Raw genomic sequence first — 17,092 nt, forward strand, 5'->3', positions numbered from 1 at the left:
CATTCACCATACGAAAGTGGCTGTTCCGCGAATTTGATTACCTGACCCTTTGACATCACTTCATGTACGAATAATGGCAAGAATTGTGGCTACATTCCAAGTTGCTCCCTCCACTTTCAGCCTACTTGGTTGCGTCATTAGCCACGCAAACACTTCCTGAGGACGCTACATGTAATAAATCGCAGCTTATCGGTTTAATGTCAAAATGCTGCTCAATTTAAGTCGGCTAGAGGCACCCGGTTCCATGGTGTAATGGTTAGCACTCTGGACTTTGAATCCAGCAATCCGAGTTCGAGTCTCGGTGGAACCTGACTCTGTGTTTTGTGATCGTTTCTAGAAATGTGTACGAGCTGGTAGTTGGAATTGTATATCCAGAATTTTAGCTAGGATCATGTAATGCAAATTGTTAATAGCCGTCCACACGTGATTGGGGAACGCTCCAAATACTTATGCTTTTGCTACTAGGATTAATAACGGAACGTAAGGAGTTAAACTGCGAAAAGACGACCTCAGCTGCTGGTCCCAGTATCTCTCCGTTTTGGGTGCTGCATGCGCGTGCATTTAACAAACGTGCATGCGATGTACTAGTTCCTGGGAAACCAATAGAATCGTTATACGTGTCAGTCTTTAGATATAGATATAAGTAATCGAAGACGGCTTAATCCTGCTTCGTAGATTTACTTTCCACAAGACGCACTTGCCAGTATCATTGGCCGGTGGCACGACATGCAGTTTGTCCTGTTGCATGGTCTACTTTCAGAGACTCGCTAGTTTATCGTAGTGCTTGGTTGTCGCGAAAGTGAAAAGTAGGGCCTGTCCGGGATTTGAACCCGGGACCTCCTGCACCCAAAGCAGAAATCATACCCCTAGACCAACAGGCCGCACAAGGAAGCACCTGTGCATTCCGCCACCTACTGCGATCTTGCCGCACTTGCTAGGTGCAGCAACCAATCTGGACCATATTCTCAAAGAGATTTCTTAATCCTACTCCTACAACATGAGCTGTGCTGAGGACCAGTGTATGTGAAGGCTGAAAGAGCTGCTTGAGTTGTGTAACAGTATGTCGATCGTGTGAAGTGCAAATGTTATCGTGTCACGCACCATCCGCCTACTACGTAGCGTTGTGTGACAGCACGCACTTTTCGACAGTACTCTGTGTCCATAGCTGTTTTCATAGCTAGGCTGCATCCAGCACAAAGCATTCACCATACGAAAGTGGCTGTTCCGCGAATTTGATTACCTGACCCTTTGACATCACTTCATGTACGAATAATGGCAAGAATTCTAGCTACATTCCAAGTTGCTCCCTCCACTTTCAGCCTACTTGGTTGCGTCATTAGCCACGCAAACACTTCCTGAGGACGCTACATGTAATAAATCGCAGCTTATCGGTTTAATGTCAAAATGCTGCTCAATTTAAGTCTGCTAGAGGCACCCGGTTGCATTGTGTAATGGTTAGCACTCTGGACTTTGAATCCAGCGATCCGAGTTCGAGTCTCGGTGGAACCTGACTCTGTGTTTTGCGATCGTTTCTAGAAATGTGTACGAGCTGGTAGTTGGAATTGTATATCCAGAATTTTAGCTAGGATCATGTAATGCAAATTGTTAATAGCCGTACACACATGATTGGGGAACGCTCCAAATGCTTATGCTTTTGCTACTAGGATTAATAACGGAACGTAAGGGGTTAAACTGCGAAAAGACGACCTCAGCTGCTGGTCCCAGTATCTCTCCGTTTTGGGTGCTGCATGCGCGTGCATTTAACAAGCGTGCATGCGATGTACTAGTTCCTGGGAAACCAATAGAATCGTTATACGTGTCAGTCTTTAGATATAGATATAAGTAATCGAAGACGGCTTAATCCTGCTTCGTAGATTTACTTTCCACAAGACGCACTTGCCAGTATCATTGGCCGGTGGCACGACATGCAGTTTGTCCTGTTGCATGGTCTACTTTCAGAGACTCGCTAGTTTATCGTAGTGCTTGGTTGTCGCGAAAGTGAAAAGTAGGGCGTGTCCGGGATTTGAACCCGGGACTTCCAGCACCAAAAGCAGGAATCATACCCCTCGACCAACAGGCCGCACAAGAAAAATCTGTGCATCCCGCCACCTACTGAGATCTTGCCGCACTTGCTAGGTGCAGCAACCAATCTGGACCATATTCTCAAAGAGATTTCTTAATCCTACTCCTACAACATGAGCTGTGCTGAGGACCAGTGTATGTGAAGGCTGAAAGAGCTGCTTGAGTTGTGTAACAGTATGTCGATCGTGTGAAGTGCAAATGTTATCGTGTCACGCACCATCCGCCTACTACGTAGCGTTGTGTGACAGCACGCACTTTTCGACAGTACTCTGTGTCCATAGCTGTTTTCATAGCTAGGCTGCATCCAGCACAAAGCATTCACCATACGAAAGTGGCTGTTCCGCGAATTTGATTACCTGACCCTTTGACATCACTTCATGTACGAATAATGGCAAGAATTCTAGCTACATTCCAAGTTGCTCCCTCCACTTTCAGCCTACTTGGTTGCGTCATTAGCCACGCTAACACTTCCTGAGGACGCTACATGTAATAAATCGCAGCTTATCGGTTTAATGTCAAAATGCTGCACAATTTAAGTCGGCTAGAGGCACCCGGTTCCATGGTGTAATGGTTAGCACTCTGGACTTTGAATCCAGCAATCCGAGTTCGAGTCTCGGTGGAACCTGACTCTGTGTTTTGCGATCGTTTCTAGAAATGTGTACGAGCTGGTAATTGGAATTGTATGCCCAGAATTTTAGCTAGGATCATGTAACGCAAATTGTTAATAGTCGTCCACACGTGATTGGGGAACGCTCCAAATGCTTATGCTTTTGCTACTAGGATTAATAACGGAACGTAAGGGGTTAAACTGCGAAAAGACGACCTCAGCTGCTGGTCCCAGTATCTCTCCGTTTTGGGTGCTGCATGCGCGTGCATTTAACAAACGTGCATGCGATGTACTAGTTCCTCGGAAACGAATAGAGTCGTTATACGTGTCAGTCTTTAGATATAGAAATAAGTAATCGAAGACGGCTTAATCCTGTTTCGTAGATTTACTTTCCACAAGACGCACTTGCCAGTATCATTGGCCGGTGGCACGACATGCAGTTTGTCCTGTTGCATGGTCTACTTTCAGAGACTCGCTAGTTTATCGTAGTGCTTGGTTGTCGCGAAAGTGAAAAGTGGGGCCTGTCCGGGATTTGAACCCGGGACCTCCTGCACCCAAAGCAGGAATCATACCCATAGACCAACAGGCCGCACAAGGAAGCATCTGTGCATCCCGCCACCTACTGAGATCTTGCCGCACTTGCTAGGTGCAGCAACCAATCTGGACCATATTCTCAAAGAGATTTCTTAATCCTACTCCTACAACATGAGCTGTGCTGAGGACCAGTGTATGTGAAGGCTGAAAGAGCTGCTTGAGTTATGTAACAGTATGTCAATCGTGTGAAGTGCAAATGTTATCGTGTCACGCACCATCTGCCTACTACGTAGTGTTGTGTGACAGCACGCACTTTTCGACAGTACTCTGTCCATAGCTGTTTTCATAGCTAGGCTGCATCCAGCACAAAGCATTCACCATACGAAAGTGGCTGTTCCGCGAATTTGATTACCTGACCCTTTGACATCACTTCATGTACGAATAATGGCAAGAATTCTAGCTACATTCCAAGTTGCTCCCTCCACTTTCAGCCTACTTGGTTGCGTCATTAGCCACGCAAACACTTCCTGAGGACGCTACATGTAATAAATCGCAGCTTATCGGTTTAATGTCAAAATGCTGCTCAATTAAAGTCGGCTAGAGGCACCCGGTTCCATGGTGTAATGGTTAGCACTCTGGACTTTGAATCCAGCGATCCGAGTTCGAGTCTCGGTGGAACCTGACTCTGTGTTTTGCGATCGTTTCTAGAAATGTGTACGAGCTGGTAGTTGGAATTGTATATCCAGAATTTTAGCTAGGATCATGTAATGCAAATTGTTAATAGCCGTCCACACGTGATTGGGGAACGCTCCAAATGCTTATGCTTTTGCTACTAGGATTAATAACGGAACGTAAGGGGTTAAACTGCGAAAAGACGACCTCAGCTGCTGGTCCCAGTATCTCTCCGTTTTGGGTGTTGCATGCGCGTGCATTTAACAAACGTGCATGCGATGTACTAGTTCCTGGGAAACCAATAGAATCGTTATACGTGTCAGTCTTTAGATATAGATATAAGTAATCGAAGACGGCTTAATCCTGCTTCGTAGATTTACTTTCCACAAGACGCACTTGCCAGTATCATTGGCCGGTGGCACGACATGCAGTTTGTCCTGTTGCATGGTCTACTTTCAGAGACTCGCTAGTTTATCGTAGTGCTTGGTTGTCGCGAAAGTGAAAAGTAGGGCCTGTCCGGGATTTGAACCCGGGACCTCCTGCACCCAAAGCAGGAATCATACCCCTAGACCAACAGGCCGCACAAGGAAGCATCTGTGCATCCCGACACCTACTGCGATCTTGCCGCACTTGCTAGGTGCAGCAACCAATCTGGACCATATTCTCAAAGAGATTTCTTAATCCTACTCGTACAACATGAGCTGTGCTGAGGACCAGTGTATGTGAAGGCTGAAAGAGCTGCTTGAGTTGTGTAACAGTATGTCGATCGTGTGAAGTGCAAATGTTATCGTGTCACGCACCATCCGCCTACTACGTAGCGTTGTGTGACAGCACGCACTCTTCGACAGTACTCTGTGTCCATAGCTGTTTTCATAGCTAGGCTGCATCCAGCACAAAGCATTCACCATACGAAAGTGGCTGTTCCGCGTATTTGATTACCTGACCCTTTGACATCACTTCATGTACGAATAATGGCAAGAATTCTAGCTACATTCCAAGTTGCTCCCTCCACTTTCAGCCTACTTGGTTGCGTCATTAGCCACGCAAACACTTCCTGAGGACGCTACATGTAATAAATCGCAGCTTATCGGTTTAATGTCAAAATGCTGCTCAATTTAAGTCGGCTAGAGGCAACCGGTTCCATGGTGTAATGGTTAGCACTCTGGACTTTGAATCCAGCGATCCGAGTTCGAGTCTCGGTGGAACCTGACTCTGTGTTTTGCGATCGTTTCTAGAAATGTGTACGAGCTGGTAGTTGGAATTGTATATCCAGAATTTTAGCTAGGATCATGTAATGCAAATTGATAATAGCCGTCCACACGTGATTGGGGAACGCTCCAAATGCTTATGCTTTTGCTACTAGGATTAATAACGGAACGTAAGGGTTTCAACTGCGAGAAGACGACCACAGCTGCTTGTCCCAGCATCACTCCGTTTTGGGTGCTGCATGCGCGTGCATTTAACAAACGTGCATGCGATGTACTAGTTCCTGGGAAACCAATAGAATCGTTATACGTGTCACTCTTTAGATATAGATATAAGTAATCGAAGACGGCTTAATCCTGCTTCGTAGATTTACTTTCCACAAGACGCACTTGCCAGTATCATTGGCCGGTGGCACGACATGCAGTTTGTCCTGTTGCATGGTCTACTTTCAGAGACTCGCTAGTTTATCGTAGTGCTTGGTTGTCGCGAAAGTGAAAAGTGGGGCCTGTCCGGGATTTGAACACGGGACCTCCTGCACCCAAAGCAGGAATCATACCCCTAGACCAACAGGCCGCACAAGGAAGCATCTGTGCATCCTGCCACCTACTGAGATCTTGCCGCACTTGCTAGGTGCAGCATCCAATCTGGACCATATTCTCAAAGAGATTTCTTAATCCTACTCCTACAACATGAGCTGTGCTGAGGACCAGTGTATGTGAAGGCTGAAAGAGCTGCTTGAGTTGTGTAACAGTATGTCGATCGTGTGAAGTGCAAATGTTATCGTGTCACGCACCATCCGCCTACTACGTAGCGTTTTGTGACAGCACGCACTTTTCGACAGTACTCTGTGTCCATAGCTGTTTTCATAGCTAGGCTGCATCCAGCACAAAGCATTCACCATACGAAAGTGGCTGTTCCGCGAATTTGATTACCTGACCCTTTGACATCACTTCATGTACGAATAATGGCAAGAATTCTAGCTACATTCCAAGTTGCTCCCTCCACTTCCAGCCTACTTGGTTGCGTCATTAGCCACGCAAACACTTCCTGAGGACGCTACATGTAATAAATCGCAGCTTATCGGTTTAATGTCAAAATGCTGCTCAATTAAAGTCGGCTAGAGGCACCCGGTTCCATGGTGTAATGGTTAGCACTCTGGACTTTGAATCCAGCGATCCGAGTTCGAGTCTCGGTGGAACCTGACTCTGTGTTTTGCGATCGTTTCTAGAAATGTGTACGAGCTGGTAGTTGGAATTGTATACCCAGAATTTTAGCTAGGATCATGTAATGCAAATTGTTAATAGCCGTCCACACGTGATTGGGGAACGCTCCAAATGCTTATGCTTTTGCTACTAGGATTAATAACGGAACGTAAGGGGTTAAACTGCGAAAAGACGACCTCAGCTGCTGGTCCCAGTATCTCTCCGTTTTGGGTGCTGCATGCGCGTGCATTTAACAAACGTGCATGAGATGTACTAGTTCCTGGGAATCCAATAGAATCGTTATACGTGTCAGTCTTTAGGTATAGATATAAGTAATCGAAGACGGCTTAATCCTGCTTCGTAGATTTACTTTCCACAAGACGCACTTGCCAGTATCATTGGCCGGTGGCACGACATGCAGTTTGTCCTGTTGCATGGTCTACTTTCAGAGACTCGCTAGTTTATCGTAGTGCTTGGTTGTCGCGAAAGTGAAAAGTAGGGCGTGTCCGGGATTTGAACCCGGGACCTCCTGAACCCAAAGCAGGAATCATACCCCTAGACCAACAGGCCGCACAAGGAAGCATCTGTGCATCCCGCCACCTACTGAGATCTTGCCGCACTTGCTAGGTGCAGCATCCAATCTGGACCATATTCTCAAAGAGATTTCTTAATCCTACTCCTACAACATGAGCTGTGCTGAGGACCAGTGTATGTGAAGGCTGAAAGAGCTGCTTGAGTTGTGTAACAGTATGTCGATCGTGTGAAGTGCAAATGTTATCGTGTCACGCACCATCCGCCTACTACGTAGCGTTTTGTGACAGCACGCTCTTTTCGACAGTCTCTGTGTCCATAGCTGTTTTCATAGCTAGGCTGCATCCAGCACAAAGCATTCACCATACGAAAGTGGCTGTTCCGCGAATTTGATTACCTGACCCTTTGACATCACTTCATGTACGAATAATGGCAAGAATTCTCGCTACATTCCAAGTTGCTCCCTCCACTTTCAGCGTATTTGGTTGCGTCATTAGCCACGCAAACACTTCCTGAGGACGCTACATGTAATAAATCGCAGCTTATCGGTTTAATGTCAAAATGCTGCTCAATTAAAGTCGGCTAGAGGCACCCGGTTCCATGGTGTAATGGTTAGCACTCTGGACTTTGAATCCAGCGATCCGAGTTCGAGTCTCGGTGGAACCTGACTCTGTGTTTTGCGATCGTTTCTAGAAATGTGTACGAGCTGGTAGTTGGAATTGTATACCCAGAATTTTAGCTAGGATCATGTAATGCAAATTGTTAATAGCCGTCCACACGTGATTGGGGAACGCTCCAAATGCTTATGCTTTTGCTACTAGGATTAATAACGGAACGTAAGGGGTTAAACTGCGAAAAGACGACCTCAGCTGCTGGTCCCAGTATCTCTCCGTTTTGGGTGCTGCATGCGCGTGCATTTAACAAACGTGCATGCGATGTACTAGTTCCTGGGAATCCAATAGAATCGTTATACGTGTCAGTCTTTAGATATAGATATAAGTAATCGAAGACGGCTTAATCCTGCTTCGTAGATTTACTTTCCACAAGACGCACTTGCCAGTATCATTGGCCGGTGGCACGACATGCAGTTTGTCCTGTTGCATGGTCTACTTTCAGAGACTCGCTAGTTTATCGTAGTGCTTGGTTGTCGCGAAGGTGAAAAGTAGGGCCTGTCCGGGATTTGAACCCGGGACCTCCTGCACCCAAAGCAGGAATCATACCCCTAGACCAACAGGCCGCACAAGGAAGCATCTGTGCATCCCGCCACCTACTGAGATCTTGCCGCACTTGCTAGGTGCAGCATCCAATCTGGACCATATTCTCAAAGAGATTTCTTAATCCTACTCGTACAACATGAGCTGTGCTGAGGACCAGTGTATGTGAAGGCTGAAAGAGCTGCTTGAGTTGTGTAACAGTATGTCGATCGTGTGAAGTGCAAATGTTATCGTGTCACGCACCATCCGCCTACTACGTAGCGTTGTGTGACAGCACGCACTTTTCGACAGTACTCTGTGTCCATAGCTGTTTTCATAGCTAGGCTGCATCCAGCACAAAGCATTCACCATACGAAAGTGGCTGTTCCGCGAATTTGATTACCTGACCCTTTGACATCACTTCATGTACGAATAATGGCAAGAATTCTAGCTACATTCCAAGTTGCTCCCTCCACTTTCAGCCTACTTGGTTGCGTCATTAGCCACGCAAACACTTCCTGAGGACGCTACATGTAATAAATCGCAGCTTATCGGTTTAATGTCAAAATGCTGCTCAATTTAAGTCGGCTAGAGACATCCGGTTCCATGGTGTAATGGTTAGCGCTCTGGACATTGAATCCAGCGATCCGAGTTCGAGTCTCGGTGGAACCTGACTCTGTGTTTTGCGATCGTTTCTAGAAATGTGTACGAGCTGGTAGTTGGAATTGTATACCCAGAATTTTAGCTAGGATCATGTAATGCAAATTGTTAATAGCCGTCCACACGTGATTGGGGAACGCTCCAAATGCTTATGCTTTTGCTACTAGGATTAATAACGGAACGTAAGGGGTTAAACTGCGAAAAGACGACCTCAGCTGCTGGTCCCAGTATCTCTCCGTTTTGGGTGCTGCATGCGCGTGCATTTAACAAACGTGCATGAGATGTACTAGTTCCTGGGAATCCAATAGAATCGTTATACGTGTCAGTCTTTAGGTATAGATATAAGTAATCGAAGACGGCTTAATCCTGCTTCGTAGATTTACTTTCCACAAGACGCACTTGCCAGTATCATTGGCCGGTGGCACGACATGCAGTTTGTCCTGTTGCATGGTCTACTTTCAGAGACTCGCTAGTTTATCGTAGTGCTTGGTTGTCGCGAAAGTGAAAAGTAGGGCGTGTCCGGGATTTGAACCCGGGACCTCCTGAACCCAAAGCAGGAATCATACCCCTAGACCAACAGGCCGCACAAGGAAGCATCTGTGCATCCCGCCACCTACTGAGATCTTGCCGCACTTGCTAGGTGCAGCATCCAATCTGGACCATATTCTCAAAGAGATTTCTTAATCCTACTCCTACAACATGAGCTGTGCTGAGGACCAGTGTATGTGAAGGCTGAAAGAGCTGCTTGAGTTGTGTAACAGTATGTCGATCGTGTGAAGTGCAAATGTTATCGTGTCACGCACCATCCGCCTACTACGTAGCGTTTTGTGACAGCACGCTCTTTTCGACAGTCTCTGTGTCCATAGCTGTTTTCATAGCTAGGCTGCATCCAGCACAAAGCATTCACCATACGAAAGTGGCTGTTCCGCGAATTTGATTACCTGACCCTTTGACATCACTTCATGTACGAATAATGGCAAGAATTCTCGCTACATTCCAAGTTGCTCCCTCCACTTTCAGCGTATTTGGTTGCGTCATTAGCCACGCAAACACTTCCTGAGGACGCTACATGTAATAAATCGCAGCTTATCGGTTTAATGTCAAAATGCTGCTCAATTAAAGTCGGCTAGAGGCACCCGGTTCCATGGTGTAATGGTTAGCACTCTGGACTTTGAATCCAGCGATCCGAGTTCGAGTCTCGGTGGAACCTGACTCTGTGTTTTGCGATCGTTTCTAGAAATGTGTACGAGCTGGTAGTTGGAATTGTATACCCAGAATTTTAGCTAGGATCATGTAATGCAAATTGTTAATAGCCGTCCACACGTGATTGGGGAACGCTCCAAATGCTTATGCTTTTGCTACTAGGATTAATAACGGAACGTAAGGGGTTAAACTGCGAAAAGACGACCTCAGCTGCTGGTCCCAGTATCTCTCCGTTTTGGGTGCTGCATGCGCGTGCATTTAACAAACGTGCATGCGATGTACTAGTTCCTGGGAATCCAATAGAATCGTTATACGTGTCAGTCTTTAGATATAGATATAAGTAATCGAAGACGGCTTAATCCTGCTTCGTAGATTTACTTTCCACAAGACGCACTTGCCAGTATCATTGGCCGGTGGCACGACATGCAGTTTGTCCTGTTGCATGGTCTACTTTCAGAGACTCGCTAGTTTATCGTAGTGCTTGGTTGTCGCGAAGGTGAAAAGTAGGGCCTGTCCGAGATTTGAACCCGGGACCTCCTGCACCCAAAGCAGGAATCATACCCCTAGACCAACAGGCCGCACAAGGAAGCATCTGTGCATCCCGCCACCTACTGAGATCTTGCCGCACTTGCTAGGTGCAGCATCCAATCTGGACCATATTCTCAAAGAGATTTCTTAATCCTACTCGTACAACATGAGCTGTGCTGAGGACCAGTGTATGTGAAGGCTGAAAGAGCTGCTTGAGTTGTGTAACAGTATGTCGATCGTGTGAAGTGCAAATGTTATCGTGTCACGCACCATCCGCCTACTACGTAGCGTTGTGTGACAGCACGCACTTTTCGACAGTACTCTGTGTCCATAGCTGTTTTCATAGCTAGGCTGCATCCAGCACAAAGCATTCACCATACGAAAGTGGCTGTTCCGCGAATTTGATTACCTGACCCTTTGACATCACTTCATGTACGAATAATGGCAAGAATTCTAGCTACATTCCAAGTTGCTCCCTCCACTTTCAGCCTACTTGGTTGCGTCATTAGCCACGCAAACACTTCCTGAGGACGCTACATGTAATAAATCGCAGCTTATCGGTTTAATGTCAAAATGCTGCTCAATTTAAGTCGGCTAGAGACATCCGGTTCCATGGTGTAATGGTTAGCGCTCTGGACATTGAATCCAGCGATCCGAGTTCGAGTCTCGGTGGAACCTGACTCTGTGTTTTGCGATCGTTTCTAGAAATGTGTACGATCTGGTAGTTGGAATTGTATATCCAGAATTTTAGCTAGGATCATGTAATACAAATTGTTAATAGTCGTCCACACGTGATTGGGGAACGCTCCAAATGCTTATGCTTTTGCTACTAGGATTAATAACGGAACGTAAGGGTTTCAACTGCGAGAAGACGACCACAGCTGCTTGTCCCAGCATCACTCCGTTTTGGGTGCTGCATGCGCGTGCATTTAACAAACGTGCATGCGATGTACTAGTTCCTGGGAAACCAATAGAATCGTTATACGTGTCAGTCTTTAGATATAGATATAAGTAATCGAAGACGGCTTAATCCTGCTTCGTAGATTTACTTTCCACAAGACGCACTTGCCAGTATCATTGGCCGGTGGCACGACATGCAGTTTGTCCTGTTGCATGGTCTACTTTCAGAGACTCGCTAGTTTATCGTAGTGCTTGGTGGTCGCGAAAGTGAAAAGTCGGGCCTGTCCGGGATTTGAACCCGGGACCTCCTGCACCCAAAGCAGGAATCATACCCCTAGACCAACAGGCCGCACAAGGAAGCATCTGTGCATCCCGCCACCTACTGAGATCTTGCCGCACTTGCTAGGTGCAGCATCCAATCTGGACCATATTCTCAAAGAGATTTCTTAATCCTACTCCTACAACATGAGCTGTGCTGAGGACCAGTGTATGTGAAGGCTGAAAGAGCTGCTTGAGTTGTGTAACAGTATGTCGATCGTGTGAAGTGCAAATGTTATCGTGTCACGCACCATCCGCCTACCACGTAGCGTTGTGTGACAGCACGCACTTTTCGACAGTACTCTGTGTCCATAGCTGTTTTCATAGCTAGGCTGCATCCAGCACAAAGCATTCACCATACGAAAGTGGCTGTTCCGCGAATTTGATTACCTGACCCTTTGACATCACTTCATGTACGAATAATGGCAAGAATTCTCGCTACATTCCAAGTTGCTCCCTCCACTTTCAGCCTACTTGGTTGCGTCATTAGCCACGCTAACACTTCATGAGGACGCTACATGTAATAAATCGCAGCTTATCGGTTTAATGTCAAAATGCTGCTCAATTAAAGTCGGTTAGAAGCTCCCGGTTCCATGGTGTAATGGTTAGCACTCTGGACTTTGAATCCAGCGATCCGAGTTCGAGTCTCGGTGGAACCTGACTCTGTGTTTTGCGATCGTTTCTAGAAATGTGTACGAGCTGGTAGTTGGAATTGTATACCCAGAATTTTAGCTAGGATCATGTAATGCAAATTGTTAATAGCCGTCCACACGTGATTGGGGAACGCTCCAAATGCTTATGCTTTTGCTACTAGGATTAATAACGGAACGTAAGGGGTTAAACTGCGAAAAGACGACCTCAGCTGCTGGTCCCAGTATCTCTCCGTTTTGGGTGCTGCATGCGCGTGCAATTAACAAACGTGCATGCGATGTACTAGTTCCTGGGAATCCAATAGAATCGTTATACGTGTCAGTCTTTAGATATAGATATAAGTAATCGAAGACGGCTTAATCCTGCTTCGTAGATTTACTTTCCACAAGACGCACTTGCCAGTATCATTGGCCGGTGGCACGACATGCAGTTTGTCCTGTTGCATGGTCTACTTTCAGAGACTCGCTAGTTTATCGTAGTGCTTGGTTGTCGCGAAGGTGAAAAGTAGGGCCTGTCCGGGATTTGAACGCGGGACCTCCTGCACCCAAAGCAGGAATCATACCCCTAGACCAACAGGCCGCACAAGGAAGCATCTGTGCATCCCGCCACCTACTGAGATCTTGCCGCACTTGCTAGGTGCAGCATCCAATCTGGACCATATTCTCAAAGAGATTTCTTAATCCTACTCCTACAACATGAGCTGTGCTGAGGACCAGTGTATGTGAAGGCTGAAAGAGCTGCTTGAGTTGTGTAACAGTATGTCGATTGTGTGAAGTGCAAATGTTATCGTGTCACGCACCATCCGCCTACTACGTAGCGTTGTGTGACAGCACGCACTTTTCGACAGTACTCTGTGTCCATAGCTGTTTTCATAGCTAGGCTGCATCCAGCACAAAGCATTCACCATACGAAAGTGGCTGTTCCGCGAATTTGATTACCTCACCCTTTGACATCACTTCATGTACGAATAATGGCAAGAATTCTCGCTACATTCCAAGTTGCTCCCTCCACTTTCAGCGTATTTGGTTGCGTCATTAGCCACGCAAACACTTCCTGAGGACGCTACATGTAATAAATCGCAGCTTATCGGTTTAATGTCAAAATGCTGCTCAATTAAAGTCGGCTAGAGGCACCCGGTTCCATGGTGTAATGGTTAGCACTCTGGACTTTGAATCCAGCGATCCGAGTTCGAGTCTCGGTGGAACCTGACTCTGTGTTTTGCGATCGTTTCTAGAAATGTGTACGAGCTGGTAGTTGGAATTGTATACCCAGAATTTTAGCTAGGATCATGTAATGCAAATTGTTAATAGCCGTCCACACGTGATTGGGGAACGCTCCAAATGCTTATGCTTTTGCTACTAGGATTAATAACGGAACGTAAGGGGTTAAACTGCGAAAAGACGACCTCAGCTGCTGGTCCCAGTATCTCTCCGTTTTGGGTGCTGCATGCGCGTGCATTTAACAAACGTGCATGCGATGTACTAGTTCCTGGGAATCCAATAGAATCGTTATACGTGTCAGTCTTTAGATATAGATATAAGTAATCGAAGACGGCTTAATCCTGCTTCGTAGATTTACTTTCCACAAGACGCACTTCCCAGTATCATTGGCCGGTGGCACGACATGCAGTTTGTCCTGTTGCATGGTCTACTTTCAGAGACTCGCTAGTTTATCGTAGTGCTTGGTGGTCGCGAAAGTGAAAAGTAGGGCCTGTGCGGGATTTGAACCCGGGACCTCCTGCACCCACAGCAGGAATCATACCCCTAGACCAACAGGCCGCACAAGGAAGCATCTGTGCATCCCGCCACCTACTGAGATCTTGCCGCACTTGCTAGGTGCAGCATCCAATCTGGACCATATTCTCAAAGAGATTTCTTAATCCTACTCGTACAACATGAGCTGTGCTGAGGACCAGTGTATGTGAAGGCTGAAAGAGCTGCTTGAGTTGTGTAACAGTATGTCGATCGTGTGAAGTGCAAATGTTATCGTGTCACGCACCATCCGCCTACTACGTAGCGTTTTGTGACAGCACGCACTTTTCGACAGTACTCTGTGTCCATAGCTGTTTTCATAGCTAGGCTGCATCCAGCACAAAGCATTCACCATACGAAAGTGGCTGTTCCGCGAATTTGATTACCTGACCCTTTGACATCACTTCATGTACGAATAATGGCAAGAATTCTAGCTACATTCCAAGTTGCTCCCTCCACTTTCAGCCTACTTGGTTGCGTCATTAGCCACGCAAACACTTCCTGAGGACGCTACATGTAATAAATCGCAGCTTATCGGTTTAATGTCAAAATGCTGCTCAATTTAAGTCGGCTTTAGGCACCCGGTTCCATGGTGTAATGGTTAGCGCTCTGGACTTTGAATCCAGCGATCCGAGTTCGAGTCTCGGTGGAACGTGACTCTGTGTTTTGCGATCGTTTCTAGAAATGTGTACGAGCTGGTAGTTGGAATTGTATATCCAGAATTTTAGCTAGGATCATGTAATGCAAATTGTTAATAGCCGCCCACACGTGATTGGGGAACGCTCCAAATGCTTATGCTTTTGCTACTAGGATTAATAACGGAACGTAAGGGGTTAAACTGCGAAAAGACGACCTCAGCTGCTGGTCCCAGTATCTCTCCGTTTTGGGTGCTGCATGCGCGTGCATTTAACAAACGTGCATGCGATGTACTAGTTCCTGGGAAACCAATAGAATCGTTATACGTGTCAGTCTTTAGATATAGATATAAGTAATCGAAGACGGCTTAATCCTGCTTCGTAGATTTACTTTCCACAAGACGCACTTGCCAGTATCATTGGCCGGTGGCACGACATGCAGTTTGTCCTGTTGCATGGTCTACTTTCAGAGACTCGCTAGTTTATCGTAGTGCTTGGTTGTCGCGAAAGTGAAAAGTGGGGCCTGTCCGGGATTCGAACACGGGACCTCCTGCACCCAAAGCAGGAATCATACCCCTAGACCAACAGGCCGCGCAAGGAAGCATCTGTGCATCCCGCCACCTACTGAGATCTTGCCGCACTTGCTAGGTGCAGAATCCAATCTGGACCATATTCTCAAAGAGATTTCTTAATCCTACTCGTACAACATGAGCTGTGCTGAGGACCAGTGTATGTGAAGGCTGAAAGAGCTGCTTGAGTTGTGTAACAGTATGTCGATCGTGTGAAGTGCAAATGTTATCGTGTCACGCACCATCCGCCTACTACGTAGCGTTTTGTGACAGCACGCACTTTTCGACAGTACTCTGTGTCCATAGCTGTTTTCATAGCTAGGCTGCATCCAGCACAAAGCATTCACCATACGAAAGTGGCTGTTCCGCGAATTTGATTACCTGACCCTTTGACATCACTTCATGTACGAATAATGGCAAGAATTCTCGCTACATTCCAAGTTGCTCCCTCCACTTTCAGCCTACTTGGTTGCGTCATTAGCCACGCAAACACTTCCTGAGGACGCTACATGTAATAAATCGCAGCTTATCGGTTTAATGTCAAAATGCTGCTCAATTTAAGTCGGCTAGAGGCACCCGGTTCCATGGTGTAATGGTTAGCACTCTGGACTTTGAATCCAGCGATCCGAGTTCGAGTCTCGGTGGAACGTGACTCTGTGTTTTGCGATCGTTTCTAGAAATAGGTACGAGCTGGTAGTTGGAATTGTATACCCAGAATTTTAGCTAGGATCATGTAATGCAAATTGTTAATAGCCGTCCACACGTGATTGGGGAACGCTCCAAATGCTTATGCTTTTGCTACTAGGATTAATAACGGAACGTAAGGGGTTAAACTGCGAAAAGACGACCTCAGCTGCTGGTCCCAGTATCTCTCCGTTTTGGGTGCTGCATGCGCGTGCATTTAACAAACGTGCATGCGATGTACTAGTTCCTGGGAATCCAATAGAATCGTTATACGTGTCAGTCTTTAGATATAGATATAAGTAATCGAAGACGGCTTAATCCTGCTTCGTAGATTTACTTTCCACAAGATGCACTTGCCAGTATCATTGGCCGGTGGCACGACATGCAGTTTATCCTGTTGCATGGTCTACTTTCAGAGACTCGCTAGTTTATCGTAGTGCTTGGTGGTCGCGAAAGTGAAAAGTAGGGCCTGTGCGGGATTTGAACCCGGGACCTCCTGCACCCACAGCAGGAATCATACCCCTAGACCAACAGGCCGCGCAAGGAAGCATCTGTGCATCCCGCCACCTACTGAGATCTTGCCGCACTTGCTAGGTGCAGCATCCAATCTGGACCATATTCTCAAAGAGATTTCTTAATCCTACTCCTACAACATGAGCTGTGCTGAGGACCAGTGTATGTGAAGGCTGAAAGAGCTGCTTGAGTTGTGTAACAGTATGTCGATCGTGTGAAGTGCAAATGTTATCGTGTCACGCACCATCCGCCTACTACGTAGCGTTTTGTGACAGCACGCACTTTTCGACAGTACTCTGTGTCCATAGCTGTTTTCATAGCTAGGCTGCATCCAGCACAAAGCATTCACCATACGAAAGTGGCTGTTCCGCGAATTTGATTACCTGACCCTTTGACATCACTTCATGTACGAATAATGGCAAGAATTCTAGCTACATTCCAAGTTGCTCCCTCCACTTTCAGCCTACTTGGTTGCGTCATTAGCCACGCAAACACTTCCTGAGGACGCTACATGTAATAAATCGCAGCTTATCGGTTTAATGTCAAAATGCTGCTCAATTTAAGTCGGCTAGAGGCACCCGGTTCCATGGTGTAATGGTTAGCGCTCTGGACTTTGAATCCAGCGATCCGAGTTCGAGTCTCGGTGGAACCTG

General features: G+C 46.6%; 26 non-coding genes across 26 annotated transcripts; 15 read left to right on the forward strand and 11 right to left on the reverse strand.

Moving 5' to 3' along the window:
• Positions 1–238: 238 nt before the first annotated feature.
• Positions 239–310, forward strand: Trnaq-uug (transfer RNA glutamine (anticodon UUG)). The gene has a single exon. It is a non-coding gene; the product is annotated as a tRNA-Gln (tRNA).
• A 499-nt stretch (positions 311–809) lies between these two features.
• On the reverse strand, positions 810–881 carry Trnap-ugg (transfer RNA proline (anticodon UGG)). The gene has a single exon. It is a non-coding gene; the product is annotated as a tRNA-Pro (tRNA).
• Positions 882–1,437: 556 nt separating this feature from the next.
• Positions 1,438–1,509, forward strand: Trnaq-uug (transfer RNA glutamine (anticodon UUG)). The gene has a single exon. It is a non-coding gene; the product is annotated as a tRNA-Gln (tRNA).
• A 1,126-nt stretch (positions 1,510–2,635) lies between these two features.
• Positions 2,636–2,707, forward strand: Trnaq-uug (transfer RNA glutamine (anticodon UUG)). Its single transcript has one exon. It is a non-coding gene; the product is annotated as a tRNA-Gln (tRNA).
• A 499-nt stretch (positions 2,708–3,206) lies between these two features.
• Positions 3,207–3,278, reverse strand: Trnap-ugg (transfer RNA proline (anticodon UGG)). Its single transcript has one exon. It is a non-coding gene; the product is annotated as a tRNA-Pro (tRNA).
• A 554-nt stretch (positions 3,279–3,832) lies between these two features.
• Positions 3,833–3,904, forward strand: Trnaq-uug (transfer RNA glutamine (anticodon UUG)). Its single transcript has one exon. It is a non-coding gene; the product is annotated as a tRNA-Gln (tRNA).
• A 499-nt stretch (positions 3,905–4,403) lies between these two features.
• Positions 4,404–4,475, reverse strand: Trnap-ugg (transfer RNA proline (anticodon UGG)). The gene has a single exon. It is a non-coding gene; the product is annotated as a tRNA-Pro (tRNA).
• Positions 4,476–5,031: 556 nt separating this feature from the next.
• Positions 5,032–5,103, forward strand: Trnaq-uug (transfer RNA glutamine (anticodon UUG)). Its single transcript has one exon. It is a non-coding gene; the product is annotated as a tRNA-Gln (tRNA).
• Positions 5,104–5,602: 499 nt separating this feature from the next.
• On the reverse strand, positions 5,603–5,674 carry Trnap-ugg (transfer RNA proline (anticodon UGG)). The gene has a single exon. It is a non-coding gene; the product is annotated as a tRNA-Pro (tRNA).
• Positions 5,675–6,230: 556 nt separating this feature from the next.
• On the forward strand, positions 6,231–6,302 carry Trnaq-uug (transfer RNA glutamine (anticodon UUG)). Its single transcript has one exon. It is a non-coding gene; the product is annotated as a tRNA-Gln (tRNA).
• A 1,126-nt stretch (positions 6,303–7,428) lies between these two features.
• Trnaq-uug (transfer RNA glutamine (anticodon UUG)) lies at positions 7,429–7,500 on the forward strand. Its single transcript has one exon. It is a non-coding gene; the product is annotated as a tRNA-Gln (tRNA).
• Positions 7,501–7,999: 499 nt separating this feature from the next.
• Positions 8,000–8,071, reverse strand: Trnap-ugg (transfer RNA proline (anticodon UGG)). Its single transcript has one exon. It is a non-coding gene; the product is annotated as a tRNA-Pro (tRNA).
• A 556-nt stretch (positions 8,072–8,627) lies between these two features.
• Positions 8,628–8,699, forward strand: Trnaq-uug (transfer RNA glutamine (anticodon UUG)). The gene has a single exon. It is a non-coding gene; the product is annotated as a tRNA-Gln (tRNA).
• A 1,126-nt stretch (positions 8,700–9,825) lies between these two features.
• On the forward strand, positions 9,826–9,897 carry Trnaq-uug (transfer RNA glutamine (anticodon UUG)). Its single transcript has one exon. It is a non-coding gene; the product is annotated as a tRNA-Gln (tRNA).
• A 499-nt stretch (positions 9,898–10,396) lies between these two features.
• On the reverse strand, positions 10,397–10,468 carry Trnap-ugg (transfer RNA proline (anticodon UGG)). The gene has a single exon. It is a non-coding gene; the product is annotated as a tRNA-Pro (tRNA).
• A 556-nt stretch (positions 10,469–11,024) lies between these two features.
• On the forward strand, positions 11,025–11,096 carry Trnaq-uug (transfer RNA glutamine (anticodon UUG)). Its single transcript has one exon. It is a non-coding gene; the product is annotated as a tRNA-Gln (tRNA).
• Positions 11,097–11,595: 499 nt separating this feature from the next.
• Trnap-ugg (transfer RNA proline (anticodon UGG)) lies at positions 11,596–11,667 on the reverse strand. The gene has a single exon. It is a non-coding gene; the product is annotated as a tRNA-Pro (tRNA).
• Positions 11,668–12,223: 556 nt separating this feature from the next.
• On the forward strand, positions 12,224–12,295 carry Trnaq-uug (transfer RNA glutamine (anticodon UUG)). The gene has a single exon. It is a non-coding gene; the product is annotated as a tRNA-Gln (tRNA).
• A 499-nt stretch (positions 12,296–12,794) lies between these two features.
• Trnap-ugg (transfer RNA proline (anticodon UGG)) lies at positions 12,795–12,866 on the reverse strand. The gene has a single exon. It is a non-coding gene; the product is annotated as a tRNA-Pro (tRNA).
• Positions 12,867–13,422: 556 nt separating this feature from the next.
• Positions 13,423–13,494, forward strand: Trnaq-uug (transfer RNA glutamine (anticodon UUG)). Its single transcript has one exon. It is a non-coding gene; the product is annotated as a tRNA-Gln (tRNA).
• Positions 13,495–13,993: 499 nt separating this feature from the next.
• Trnap-ugg (transfer RNA proline (anticodon UGG)) lies at positions 13,994–14,065 on the reverse strand. Its single transcript has one exon. It is a non-coding gene; the product is annotated as a tRNA-Pro (tRNA).
• A 556-nt stretch (positions 14,066–14,621) lies between these two features.
• Trnaq-uug (transfer RNA glutamine (anticodon UUG)) lies at positions 14,622–14,693 on the forward strand. Its single transcript has one exon. It is a non-coding gene; the product is annotated as a tRNA-Gln (tRNA).
• A 499-nt stretch (positions 14,694–15,192) lies between these two features.
• Positions 15,193–15,264, reverse strand: Trnap-ugg (transfer RNA proline (anticodon UGG)). Its single transcript has one exon. It is a non-coding gene; the product is annotated as a tRNA-Pro (tRNA).
• A 556-nt stretch (positions 15,265–15,820) lies between these two features.
• Positions 15,821–15,892, forward strand: Trnaq-uug (transfer RNA glutamine (anticodon UUG)). The gene has a single exon. It is a non-coding gene; the product is annotated as a tRNA-Gln (tRNA).
• Positions 15,893–16,391: 499 nt separating this feature from the next.
• Positions 16,392–16,463, reverse strand: Trnap-ugg (transfer RNA proline (anticodon UGG)). Its single transcript has one exon. It is a non-coding gene; the product is annotated as a tRNA-Pro (tRNA).
• A 556-nt stretch (positions 16,464–17,019) lies between these two features.
• Positions 17,020–17,091, forward strand: Trnaq-uug (transfer RNA glutamine (anticodon UUG)). The gene has a single exon. It is a non-coding gene; the product is annotated as a tRNA-Gln (tRNA).
• The last annotated feature ends 1 nt before the right edge of the window (position 17,092 follows it).

Source organism: Schistocerca gregaria, chromosome 2 (genome assembly GCF_023897955.1).
Source record: "Schistocerca gregaria isolate iqSchGreg1 chromosome 2, iqSchGreg1.2, whole genome shotgun sequence".
Taxonomy (NCBI): domain Eukaryota; kingdom Metazoa; phylum Arthropoda; class Insecta; order Orthoptera; family Acrididae; genus Schistocerca; species Schistocerca gregaria.